A 12,801-nucleotide genomic window follows, 5' to 3' on the forward strand; every position below is an offset into this window, starting at 1 on the left:
GTTTAGGAGCTAAAGGCCCCACAGTTTGCCTATGAGTGAAGATATCATATGTGATCTGTGATTTAATAATGCAATGAATTTCTGGCCAGAGTAAGACATGTGCATTTTGAAAACATGTTTCCTCAATTGCACATATCATATCACAATTATTACTCAAAGATATGTCACATCGTTATCGGATTCATATGCAACTCTCGATATATCAATGGTCGTTGATTCGATCGGGATATATGAGTTGAAGGGATTGTATTGTACGTTAACCATAACTTAAGGTTGTTGCGGGCACTATCAGTGATACCTAGGGGATCATGTGGCGATACTATTAGACGCTCTTACTGTGATCCGATGGGTGCAATCAGACTTGAATTATGATATTATTGATCAAGGGGTTGATGAAAAGAATGTGTCTAATTAGGATAAATGTTGCACTATTTTGCTAACTGTAAGTGTACGGTGTCAAGTTTTAGTGCTCGGTTAAGGACAAATATCGTTCCCACAGGGAGTGCAATTTAATAATGTATTAATTACCACATTTATAATAGTCAGACTTTATTTAAAAACTTTAATTGAATGTTATGATTAATTATAAACATAACTAATTCAAGCACACAAACGATTTAAAATCATTTAGAATAAGAATCTAAAGGTGCGATTACTTGGTATTCACTATATTAAATTATCATTGACATTTTTATTCATAAATTCAATCCGTTTACTACCCAAGAATTCTCAAATATTCATCCTCCATTTCCCAAGTGACACATAATAATTAATTATCTAATATCAATTTCAATATCCCTATTAAAATGCAAACATTAAATAATTTCAATATTACAATAATTCTTTTAAAGGGTTCGATGGAATTATAGCCCTTCCGAACTCTACAAACATCAGCTATATGTTTTCCTATGGTTCTATTCAAATCTCCTATCCCGAGTGTAGATCTCGAATATGACACTCCAATTAGTGATTAAGTAATTGAAATTAATAAAATCCATAAATATAAATAAACCAAGATGAAATTCACATATATAAATCAACAATTCATAAATATATATTCGACTAAACTACGTCGTCCTCTAGATTAAATAAATTAGTTCATGAAAGAAAAACAATAAAAAAAAATTATGTTTTTCAACATCACTAATCGCTTAAGAAATAATAGGAGAAAGATAAGATTGAATCAAAGTTTGCGACTCTGTCTCTGGTAGATGCGTTCTTCGTATTCGCCCTCTGTTCTTCTCATTTCTCGCTCTCTGTCTTTTTTTGCTTGTGTCTACGGCTCTCCTCTCTTTTTCCGCCAAGGTTTCAATATTTATATATTTGTCCAAGTTCTGAGAGCCCATGAAAAAGGCCGTAAAGGTTTGCGTCACGCGCGGGTGCGCGAACTTCCTCGCGACGACGCACACACTTCTTTGTTTTTTTGTGTGTCTATTGGGCGCGCGGTTGCACCGCCTTGCGCTCGCCCGCTTCTGTTTTGGGCCCTTCTTGCGTGTGCGGGTGTGCAGCTGCGCGCATGCTTCTGGTTTATTAATCTACTGGGCAAGTGCGCCGGTGCACGGGCTTGCTTAAGGCCTCACGCCTAGCGCTATTTCTTTTTTTCTTTTGCTTGCGCGTGGCCACGCACGAGGTTCTTCCCAGGAATGATCAACCCACGCAGGCTGCGCATTGGTGTGCGCCCACTTCTGTCCCGTACTTCCTCGGCACGTTATGTGCTCATGCTTGATTCTTTCAAACGACACAAACAACTACCAAAACACGTAAATCTGCTCGATATTAGCAAACTTCCATGCCACTTCCTTGGATAATTTAAGTGCAAAACTTACACTTATCAAATCTCCACAAACTTAAAGTTTGCTAGTCCCGAGCAAAATTTAAAAATTACATTTAATATTATCCTAGGGAATCAAACAACTCAAGCAGTTGAATAAAGTAATCATCATGGTCTCAAATATTACGTGTATGAGGTTTTCAAGTTTGATGTGTGTACCCGTTACTTAACAATTTATGTGTGTGGTATGAATCGTTAGACTCGTCTACCCAACCAAACCCAACCCAACATAGTGATAGATTCATGCTGCTATTTCACCTCATTGAAAGATAGAATTTTTAACTCAAGTTTCACATTATCACCCATGGAAACAAGTCTCTACGTACACAGATCACAAGGGCTTTTGGTTAAATATTTGGTTCAAAAGATATAATGATATGTCTATTTTAAAACAAATTACAGAATACACATATCTTTTTTGTTAGGCTCAAAGGACTTCAAATTATATTTTTTAAGAATGTAAAGACGCCTAAAGAAACTCAATGAATGCCTAGATCATTTTTGTGCTTGTAACATTTATTTCAATATCAGATAGCAATCACAAAAAGTCTCAAATTTGTGTCCTCTATTCAGTAATACCTAGCATGCAATAGATGTTCTCTCCTTATCAGATGTATCGATGATCATGACAAAATTGCATAAATGATTGTGAACTGTTAAGAATTGTACACATGCACCATGACTCAATCACTTTGGTAAAAAAAAAAATCATCATTGGCCCACTGATTCTTCTTCCAAACACTTGACATGCTAGACACTGAATAATTTTTTTTTTGCACAAACTAGACTTATCGATTACAGGAATTCAAGTATCATGAATTAAAATAATACACCCCAAGCTTAAAACATGCATTGTTCTCAATGTAAGAAAAATGTTTAAAAGTGGAACAATTCATACTTGTGGCGACGAGCGTCAGTACTCGTTGCTATCATCATCATCTTCCATGGGCTGAGGTGTTCAGTTCACAACACAGACCTGCTCATTAAAATAGTATTAGTCTAAGTGATGCGAAAACATGCAACTACATGTGAATATTTTGATTGTTCAGAATTTCGGTAATCTTCACTTTGAATGATCTACATATATATAGGTGAAAAGCTTCAACAGTCGGATTCGCTTTGCAACAATCATATGTATTGTTTTCCTATAGAATAAACATGTTATTTTCATGTCATTAAATGCTCATTAATGTTCCTTGTGCTTTTTCAACTTCAATACCTTTGTTTTCCATTACCCCAAAAAATCATGTCCGAATTAGATAGTTTTTTTTCGTCATTCGAGGGACTTCTTGATATAACGAATTGAAATCATGAACAGTTTGAAATGCCTTATTTGATCCAGCGGTCTGAAGAACCTGTTATATAGAAAAAATAGTGGTTAGATCATAAAACAGTTAGATGATGTTTATTTTGACAATGACCAAAACTTAAAGATGATAGAAATATTCCAAACACCCTTAGATCTAACTTGTAAATTTTGCTCTCAATGCTTGGCATAGGGTCAGATCTAAAACGAGGTGATATGAGTGTTTTTCTTAGCCCCAATTTTTGATGAGGTCTCGAAAAAAATTAATATTTAATTTAGTCAGATTTAATATTTTATTCATTAGATTCCGATCGATCAAAATTAATCAAACATGTCTAAAATAATGAAGTTTCTCCAAATTAAGGTCGAGTCGAGTTTATCTCGGATCATCTATGCCATATATGATGTTAGAAGGAAAATTAAATAAGTTGGCTATATTATGAACTCAGGAAATATTTATGTCTATACTCAACGACTTTAGTTCTGATATATATGTGCTTAAATTTTAATTTTCGACCAACGTTGAAAGAAAATCTTTGGTAGTCTTGGGTTGACATGAAATTTTATATAATTTAAATGATAAAACTTTTTATGTTTTTTATTTAAACAAATTTTATTAAAAGAGTAGGTCTCTTGTGAGACAGTCTTACGAATCTTTATCTGTGAGACGGGTCAACCCTACTAATATTCACAATAAAAAGCAATACTCTTAGCATAAAAAGTAATACTTTTCCATGGATGACCCAAATAAGTGATCCGTCTTACAAAATACGATCCATGAGACCGTCTCACACAAGTTTTTGCCAAATTAAAATTAGAATTTTAAATTAATATGTATAATTTTTATTTTATCAGCCAATTATATTGCTCCACGGATTGATTATTTGAATGGTGTGATGCATGTATGTATTATTAATAAGAACTCATTCTCTCTTTGGCCACAAATTATTTTGATATTTTTGAGTGTGTGGATAAAAATATTCATTCATTTTTTTAAAAAATATAAATTGGAAAATTATTATGAGATAAATCGTAGTGTATATGTTATGTAGATAATATTATTTTCGGTGTATAGATAAAAATATTCATTCATTTTTAAAAATATTATAAAATTATTATGAGATAAATTTTAGCTATACAATTTCTTGATGAAAATTTTTATTTTTAGTAAAAACCTATAAAAATTGTATATTATTTTTTTTTATCCTAATCCTAATCTAGGAGGTGGGGAAGACTCGAACTTGAGTCAATACATGGAGAATTTCGGTGAGACCATTGGGCCAGACCCTCGGTCTCATAAAAATTGTATATTCTATATATACAACATATTGGGAAGGAGTTTCAATAACTTTTGCTCGATAGTCACACCAATTGAAAACTAAAAAAAAAATTATAGAATTTAAGCAGATAAATCGTTGTCAAATTATTCGAGGGTATTCTGGATTGAGATATTGCAAATCCATTTAATTTCTTGGTTGAATTCACTCTTATTCTTGTTGGTCCCACTTGTAGAATTTGAGATAATAAAATTCGAAAATAAAGAATAAACTGGACACCGAGATTTACGTGAAAAACCCCTAAAAATTATTAGGGTAAAAACCATGGGCAAGATGAAAAGAATTTCCACTTTAATATTTTGTGGTGTACAACTCGCTCACTGTGTTTCCAAAGAGATCACACACTCTCTTAATACAGGAGAACAAACACCTCACAAATATTATAGAATGCTATAAGATGAGAGAAAAGTCGAAGAAGGGATTATTTCAGAATGAAGGGGGGAGCTCTATTTATAGAGCCTCCTGTCAGTGTGAATATGCGTTAAAAACGCGTATTCATATTTCCATGAAATTTCTTGCAGCACGTTTTTTTAATGGGAGAAATGTCGGCAATATGAGCATTAAATGGACGAGTCAACAAAGGTTTTCATTTTTGACTCAGATAGAAAGGAACGCGTTTTATACGCGGTAGGATGCGTTCAGACGGAACGCGTTTTTAACGCGTTTTCACACTGACAGGAAGTTCTATAAATAGAGCTTCATTCCTTCATTCTGAAATCATCTCTTCTTCGAGTTTTCTCTCATCTTATAAGAATTTGAGTGCTTAGTTCTATAATATTTGTGAAGTGTTTGTTCTCCTGTATTAAGAGAGTGTGTGTTCTTTTTGGAAACACAGTGAGTGAGTTGTACACCACAAAATATTATAGTGAAAATTCTTTTCATCTTGCCCGTGGTTTTTACCCTAATAATTTTTAGGGGTTTTCCACGTAAATCTCGGTGTCCAGTTTATTCTTTATTTTCGGGTTTTATTATCTCAAATTACCGCAAGTGGGACCAACAAGTGGTATCAGAGCTTTGGTTTAAAATTTCTTAAAATTCTGAGTATGCTCTGTGATTGCAGCCTAGACTGATCTTCCACATCAGAAAAGATTTTTTGAGATTTTTATTTAATTCGGGATTATTTTGTTCAGTCTACTAAAATTGTTGTTGACATAATGACGGGAAGGTACGAGATAGCAAAGTTCAACGGTAGCAATTTTATGCTGTGAAAAATAAAGATACAAGCAGTTTTAAGAAAGGAGAATTGCTTGGCGGCTATTGGAGATAGACCGGTGGAGATTACAGATGATGGAAAGTGAAATGAGATGAATGACAACGCTGTTTCCAATCTGCACTTGGCTATAGCAGACGAAGTACTGTCAAGTATCTTTGAGATAAAAATAGCAAAAGTTATCTGGGATACTCTAAAAAATATGTACGAGGTCAAGTCGCTACACAACATGATTTTCCTAAAGAAAAGGCTTTATACTTTTCGGATGGCGGATTTCCCATCGATGACCGACCATATCAACACACTAAATACTCTATTTGCCCAACTCACTTCCATGGGGCATAAAATAGGGGAAAATGAACGTGCGAAGCTTCTACTTCAAAGTTTACCAGATTCATATGATCAACTTATCATCAACATAACCAACAATATTCTTATGGGTTTTCTAAGATTCGACGATGTCTTATCTGCGGTTCTCGGAGAAGAAAGCCGACGCAAGAACAAGGAAGATAGGTTGGTAAGCTCGAAGCAGGCAAAATCTTTACCGATGATAAGAGGAAGATTTATGGAACGTGACTCCAGTGGGAGCCAAAGACGAGGTAGATCAAAGTCGAGAAGTAAGAAGAAAAATATTTACTGCTTTAAATGTGACGGTAAAGGGCACTTCAAGAAAGAGTGTACGAGTATCGACAAAAGTTCTCAAGGAAATGTGGCAAGTACTTCAGGCAGTGGTGAAATATTATTCAGCGAAGCAGCAACTGTTGCAGAAGACAGACACAAATTTTATGACACATGGATTATGGATTCAGGAGCGACGTGGCACATGACGTTTCGGAGAGCATTGTTTGATCATTATGAACCAGTCTCAGGAGGATCTGTATTCATGGGAAATGATCATGCCTTGGAAATTGCTGGGGTCGGTACTATCAAAATTAAAATGTTTGATGGCACCATTCACACCATACAGGAGGTACGATATGTGAAGGGACTGACGAAAAATCTTTTGTCCTTGAGGCAATTGGATAACATCGGGTGCAAAACTCGTATCGAGAACGGGATCATGAAAATTGTGAAAGGCGCGCTTGTGGTTATGAAGGCGGAAAAGGTTGCTGCAAATCTGTATGTACTTTTGGGAGAAACACACAAAGAGGCAGAACTAGATGTTACATCAAATGGTTCAGGAGAAGAATTAACAGTGTTATGGCATAGAAAGCTCGGGTATATGTCAGAACTGGGGTTGAAAATTCTCTCAGAACGGAAGCTGCTGCCGGGACTTACAAAAGTGCGATTACCTTTTTGTGAGCATTGTGTTATCAGTAAACAACACAGATTAAAGTTTGGCACTTCTACTGCCAAGAGCAAAAGCATATTCGAGCTGATTCATTCGGATGTTTGGCAAGCACCGGTTGTATCCCTAGGAGGAGCGAGATACTTTGTCTCGTTCATTGATGATTTCTCTAGGAGATGTTGGGTGTATCCAATCAAGAAGAAATCAGATGCTTTCTAGATCTTCAAAGATTTCAAAATGTGGGTTGAACTTGATTCAGAAAAGAAAATCAAGTGTTTGAGGACTGACAATGGAGGAGAATATACCAGTGACGAGTTTGATGCATTTTGTCAACATGAGGGCATCAAAAGACAATTCACGACGGCTTACACACCTCAACAGAATGGAGTGGTAGAGCAGATGAACAGAACCTTGTTGGACAGAAAAAGAGCTATGTTAAGGACTGCGGGTCTGGACAAGTCATTTTGGGCGTAAGCAGTCAGAACCGCTTGTTATATTATCAATCGTTCTCCTTCAGTGGCGATTGATCTGAAGACTCCGATGGAGATGTGGACTGGGAAGCCGACAGATTATTCTCATTTGCATACATTTGGAAGTCCTGTGTACGTTCTGTACAATGAGCAAGAAAGATCGAAGCTGGATTCAAAATCAAGAAAATGTATCTTTTTGGGTTATGCTGATGGAGTAAAGGGGTTTCGCTTGTGGGATCCTACTGTTCACAAGCTTGTCATCAGCAGGGATGTTATCTTCGAGGAAGATAAAGTAAAGGGAGACAAAGGCACACCGAATTCAGAAACTATTGTATTTCAGGTGGAAAATAAGACAGACAAAGGTCAAGTTTCTTGTATAGCAGTACCAGAGCACGAAGAACAAGAACATGTTGAGTCTGAAGTTTCCAATGTGAGGCAGTCAACTCGAGACAGAAGACCACCAGGTTGGCTTTCAGATTATGTCACTGAAAGTAACATTGCATATTGTCTATTATCAGAGGATGGTGAGCCATCGAGTTTCCACGAGGCTACTCAAATCTCGGATGTATCCTTGTGGATGATAGCAATGCAAGAAGAATTGGAAGCATTAGACAGGAATCAAACTTGGGATCTTGTTACACTACCACGAGGGAGGAAAGACATTGGAAACAAATGGGTCTATAAGATCAAGCGTGATGACAATAACCAAGTGGAGCGGTATCGTGCTAGATTGGTGGTAAAAGGGTATGCTCAGAAAGAAGGCATTGACTTCAATGAGATATTTTCTCCTGTGGTTCGACTTACAACAGTCAGAGTAGTTCTAGCATTGTGTGCGGTGTTTGACCTACATCTAGAACAGCTAGATGTGAAAACAGCATTTCTTCATGGAGATCTTGAAGAAGAAATTTATATGCTCCAGCCAGAAGGTTTTGCGGAAAAAGGCAAAGAGAACTTGGTTTGCAGGTTGAACAAATCTCTGTACGGTCTCAAACAGGCGCCGAGGTGTTGGTACAAGAGATTTGATTCCTATATCATGAGCCTTGGATACAACAGACTGAGTGCAGACCCTTGTACGTATTTCAAGAGGTCTGGTGATGATTATATCATTTTGCTGTTGTATGTGGACGACATGTTGGTAGCAGGCCCCAACAAAGATCAGGTCCAAGGATTGAAGGCACAGTTGGCTAGGGAATTTGATATGAAGGACTTGGGACCAGCAAACAAGATTCTAGGGATGCAAGTTCACCGAGACAGAAGTAACAGAAAGATTTGGCTTTCCCAGAAAAATTATTTGAAGAAAGTCTTGCAACGCTTCAACATGCAAGATAGTAAGCCAATTTCGACCCCTCTTCCTGTTAACTTCAAGTTATCCTCCGAGATGTGTCCTAGCAGTGAAGCAGAGAGGATTGAGATGTCTCGAGTACCATATGCATCAGCAGTGGGAAGTTTGATGTTCGCCATGATCTGTACAAGACAGGACATTGCTCAAGCAGTGGGAGCAGTTAGTCGGTATATGGCGAATCCTGGACGAGAGCATTGGAGCACTGTTAAGAGGATCCTTAGATACATTAAGGGTACCTCGAATGCTGCATTATGTTATGGAGGATCGGATTTTACACTCAGGGGCTATGTCGATTCAGATTATGCTGGTGATCCTGATAAGAGGAAATCTACTACTGGTTATGTGTTTACACTTGCAGGAGGAGCAGTAAGCTGGGTTTCAAAACTGCAGACAGTTGTGGCGTTATCTACAACAGAGGCAGAATACATGGCAGCTACTCAAGGTTGCAAGGAGGCAATATGGATTAAAAGGTTATTGGAGGAGATCGAACACAAACAAGAGAATGTTCCTTTGTTTTGTGACAGTCAGAGTGCCTTGTACATCGCAAGGAATCCAGCCTTTCATTCCAGGACGAAACACATTGGAGTACAATTTCACTTTGTGCGGGAAGTAGTAGAAGAAGGAAGCGTGGATATGCAGAAGATTCATACAAAAGATAACATAGCTGATTTTCTGACCAAGCCATTGAACACTGATAAGTTTGAGTGGTGTAGATCCTCAAGTGGCCTAGAGAAAACGTAAGCAGCAGGTAATGACAAGATTGAAAGGATGTGTGAAGATGTGTTTGATTCTCAATCAAATCTACAAGTGGGAGAAATGTCGACAAAAGAAGTTAATATGTGGGGCCAAAGTTGGCAAATATGAATTGCATACTTTGAGAAAGAAAAAAAACGTGCCGCAGGAAATTTCGTGGAAATATGAATACGCGTTTTTTAACGCGTATTCACTGTCAAAAAACGCGTATTCATATTTCCACGAAATTTCCTGCGGCACGTTCGCGTATTCACTGTCAAAAAATGCGTATTCACACTGACAGGAGGCTCTATAAATAAAGCTCACCCCTTCATTCTGAAATCATCCCTTCTTCGAGTTTTCTCTCATCTTATAGCATTCTATAATATTTGTGAGGTGTTTGTTCTCCTGTATTAAGAGAGTGTGTGATCTCTTTGGAAACACAGTGAGTGAGTTGTACACCACAAAATATTATAGTGAAAATTCTTTTCATCTTGCCCGTGGTTTTGACCCTAATAATTTTTAGGGGTTTTCCACGTAAATCTCGGTGTCCAGTTTATTCTTTATTTTCGGGTTTTATTATCTCAAATTACCGTAAGTGGGACCAACAATTCTTTTGTTTGTCGATCAAAGAATCAAACTGCTCATACTTAGGTTATGAAATTTGGTTTTATGCGTGGTTTGGAAATCATGATATCGTCGCCTTCTTTTTATTTATGATGTAATTTCATCTGATCCAGTTTAATGAATATATTTAACTTTTTTTGATATCCACTGAAAATTTAAGGTCCGATTCTAGCAAAGGGGCTAGGAGGGTGTCTCAGCGTAGCCCCTCTGACGCTCAAGTCAGAGACTGAGTATATAGTGGAGAGCAGTTTAGGGTGCTGCTGAAAAATAATATAGTGAACGAATAAATTAGATACCAAAACATAGTATTTATAGGAATAAAAGCTTAACCCTAGTGAGCCCATCCATGAGGTATCATTTTTTTAAAAAAAGAAATAAAAGCTATAATTGAACTTTCGTATTATTTATTTTTTTACACAAAAAAACTTTTGTGGGACGGTCTCACTAGTCAATTTTTTGAGACGAATCTCTTGTTTGAGTCATCCATGAAAAAATATTATTTTTATGACAAAAGTATTACTTATTGTTATAAATATGAGCAGAGTTGACCGATATCATAAATAAAAATTTCTGAAACCGTATGATAAAAGACGCACACAACGAGTGGTTCTACTACAAGATGCCTCAAACAATATTTATCACATGTATATATGATAATAATATTATGTGCTTTCGAAGTCAGTCATGCATGCATATGTACATACCCTTGACCATTACATCTCTTCTTATTCATATTTTGTACAATTGATAACCATCTGAAATTGTGTTTAGATTGATGTATTTCAAATAAATATATTTCACTTGTATTTTTTGTTATTTAGATAAGTAAAATTACAAACTTCAAATTCACATATTACATGTTTAAATAGTATTTTATATTAATCATGATTAATTTCAAGTTTACTCAATAATTATGTAATTTGAAATTCATTCTACTTTGTATTACTAATATGTAAATAAGTAATGTGTGAATTTAAAATTTTATCTATTATTTTATTTTAAACAATAAAACTATAATCAAAATTCATTTATTTCAAATCAATTTCTCAAAGTGCATCATATAGAAAATTTAGATTCGAGATTTGAAATTCATTCTTATTTTACTAATACTCGTATATCAATAATAAAAAAAAACTTGGAATCCGTTGTAGTACTTCAAATTTGAATATTTAATTTCTTTTTTTAGATGCATACGCGATATATAATTTTATATTTAAGTGATGATATTTAAATTTTCATTAAAATTCTCGTAAGACGGTCTTATGAATCAATTTTATGAGACTTCTCTTATATTTAGAACGCAATCATCCATAAAAAATAAATTATCTCACAAAATATCTTTCCGTTAAATCTTTAACTCAATTTTTGTAAAGAAACTATAATATTTTATTTAAGATAGAATGGAAGGTACGATACTTTACTGCCACTGACGGAGGACCGTTATTATGACACACAAAAGGGACAAAATGGATAACGGCCGTTAAAAGGTATCTACAGAGGCAGGGCCCTCAGCCACTTACATTGTGTGGTTCTAAAGAAGATATTTAATTATCTCCACTATATTATAAATAATTATATTGTTTTGAGTTAGGATCATGTGTAATGCGGCCTATATCAATATGGTGCACCCTATATCGACGACCGTTCGATTTCTTGGTTTTTTATGGGTATAAAAATAATATCTGCCTATGATACATACTAGCGGACCAAGCACACGCATTAACGCATGTGTCGAGTAACAAAAAAAATATCAAGGTTAATTTTTGGCCACATTATTAAGAAGAAACTGACCTATGAGTTATTTCTCACACCTTTTTTTTATTCGAAAATAATTTGAAATAGATAAATCAAGAATAGGTCTCTTGTGAGACGGTCTCACATGTCGTATTTGTGAGACGGGTCTCTTATTTGGGTCATTCATGAAAAAGTATTACTTTTTATGCTAAGAGTATTACTTTTTATTGTGAAAATCTGTAGGGTTGACCCGTTCCACAAATTAAGATCCATGAGACGGTCTCACATGATACTCACTCTTTATTAATATCGATTGATTAGATTGCATGGATTCTTGATCGAGAAATTCCCATGTCCAAATTTAAGGTGGAAAAAATTACATTTTAGGTCTTGTAGGTTTGTTTATTTACAATTTTGACTTTTAAAATTGTCAAATTTTAGTTTTAATCTGCTATTTTTTTTATTTTTATTTGGTAATTTTAATCATTTTTTTATGACATGATGTTGATATATCACATATGTGACGTTGATGTGTGTAGTGTTATCACTATATCGGTGTTTCCAATGAAAAAATAAAAATAAAAATGTCAAAAATTGAAAGATATAAGACTAATATATAAATTTGATAACGCCAAAATTACATACATATATATATATATATATATATGACCAAAATTTTAAATTTTCATTAACCTTTTACCATATTATGTGAGAAGCTTTGAGGCAAAAAAAACCCGACGAAAATGGGTTTGGACCTGGTTGGATAGCGATTATCCTGATTAATCATTTTAGTCTTTATTTTATTATTTTTAACAAAAATTAAAAAAAATAATATTGAATACGATTAAAAATTAAATCTTTTATAAATAAATACAAATGTTCTCGAAGAATACTATTAATTAAATCAGAAGAAGNTATTTTTTT

Source organism: Primulina huaijiensis, chromosome 4, assembly GCF_012295235.1.
Source record: "Primulina huaijiensis isolate GDHJ02 chromosome 4, ASM1229523v2, whole genome shotgun sequence".
In the NCBI taxonomy this organism is placed as follows: Eukaryota; Viridiplantae; Streptophyta; class Magnoliopsida; order Lamiales; family Gesneriaceae; genus Primulina; species Primulina huaijiensis.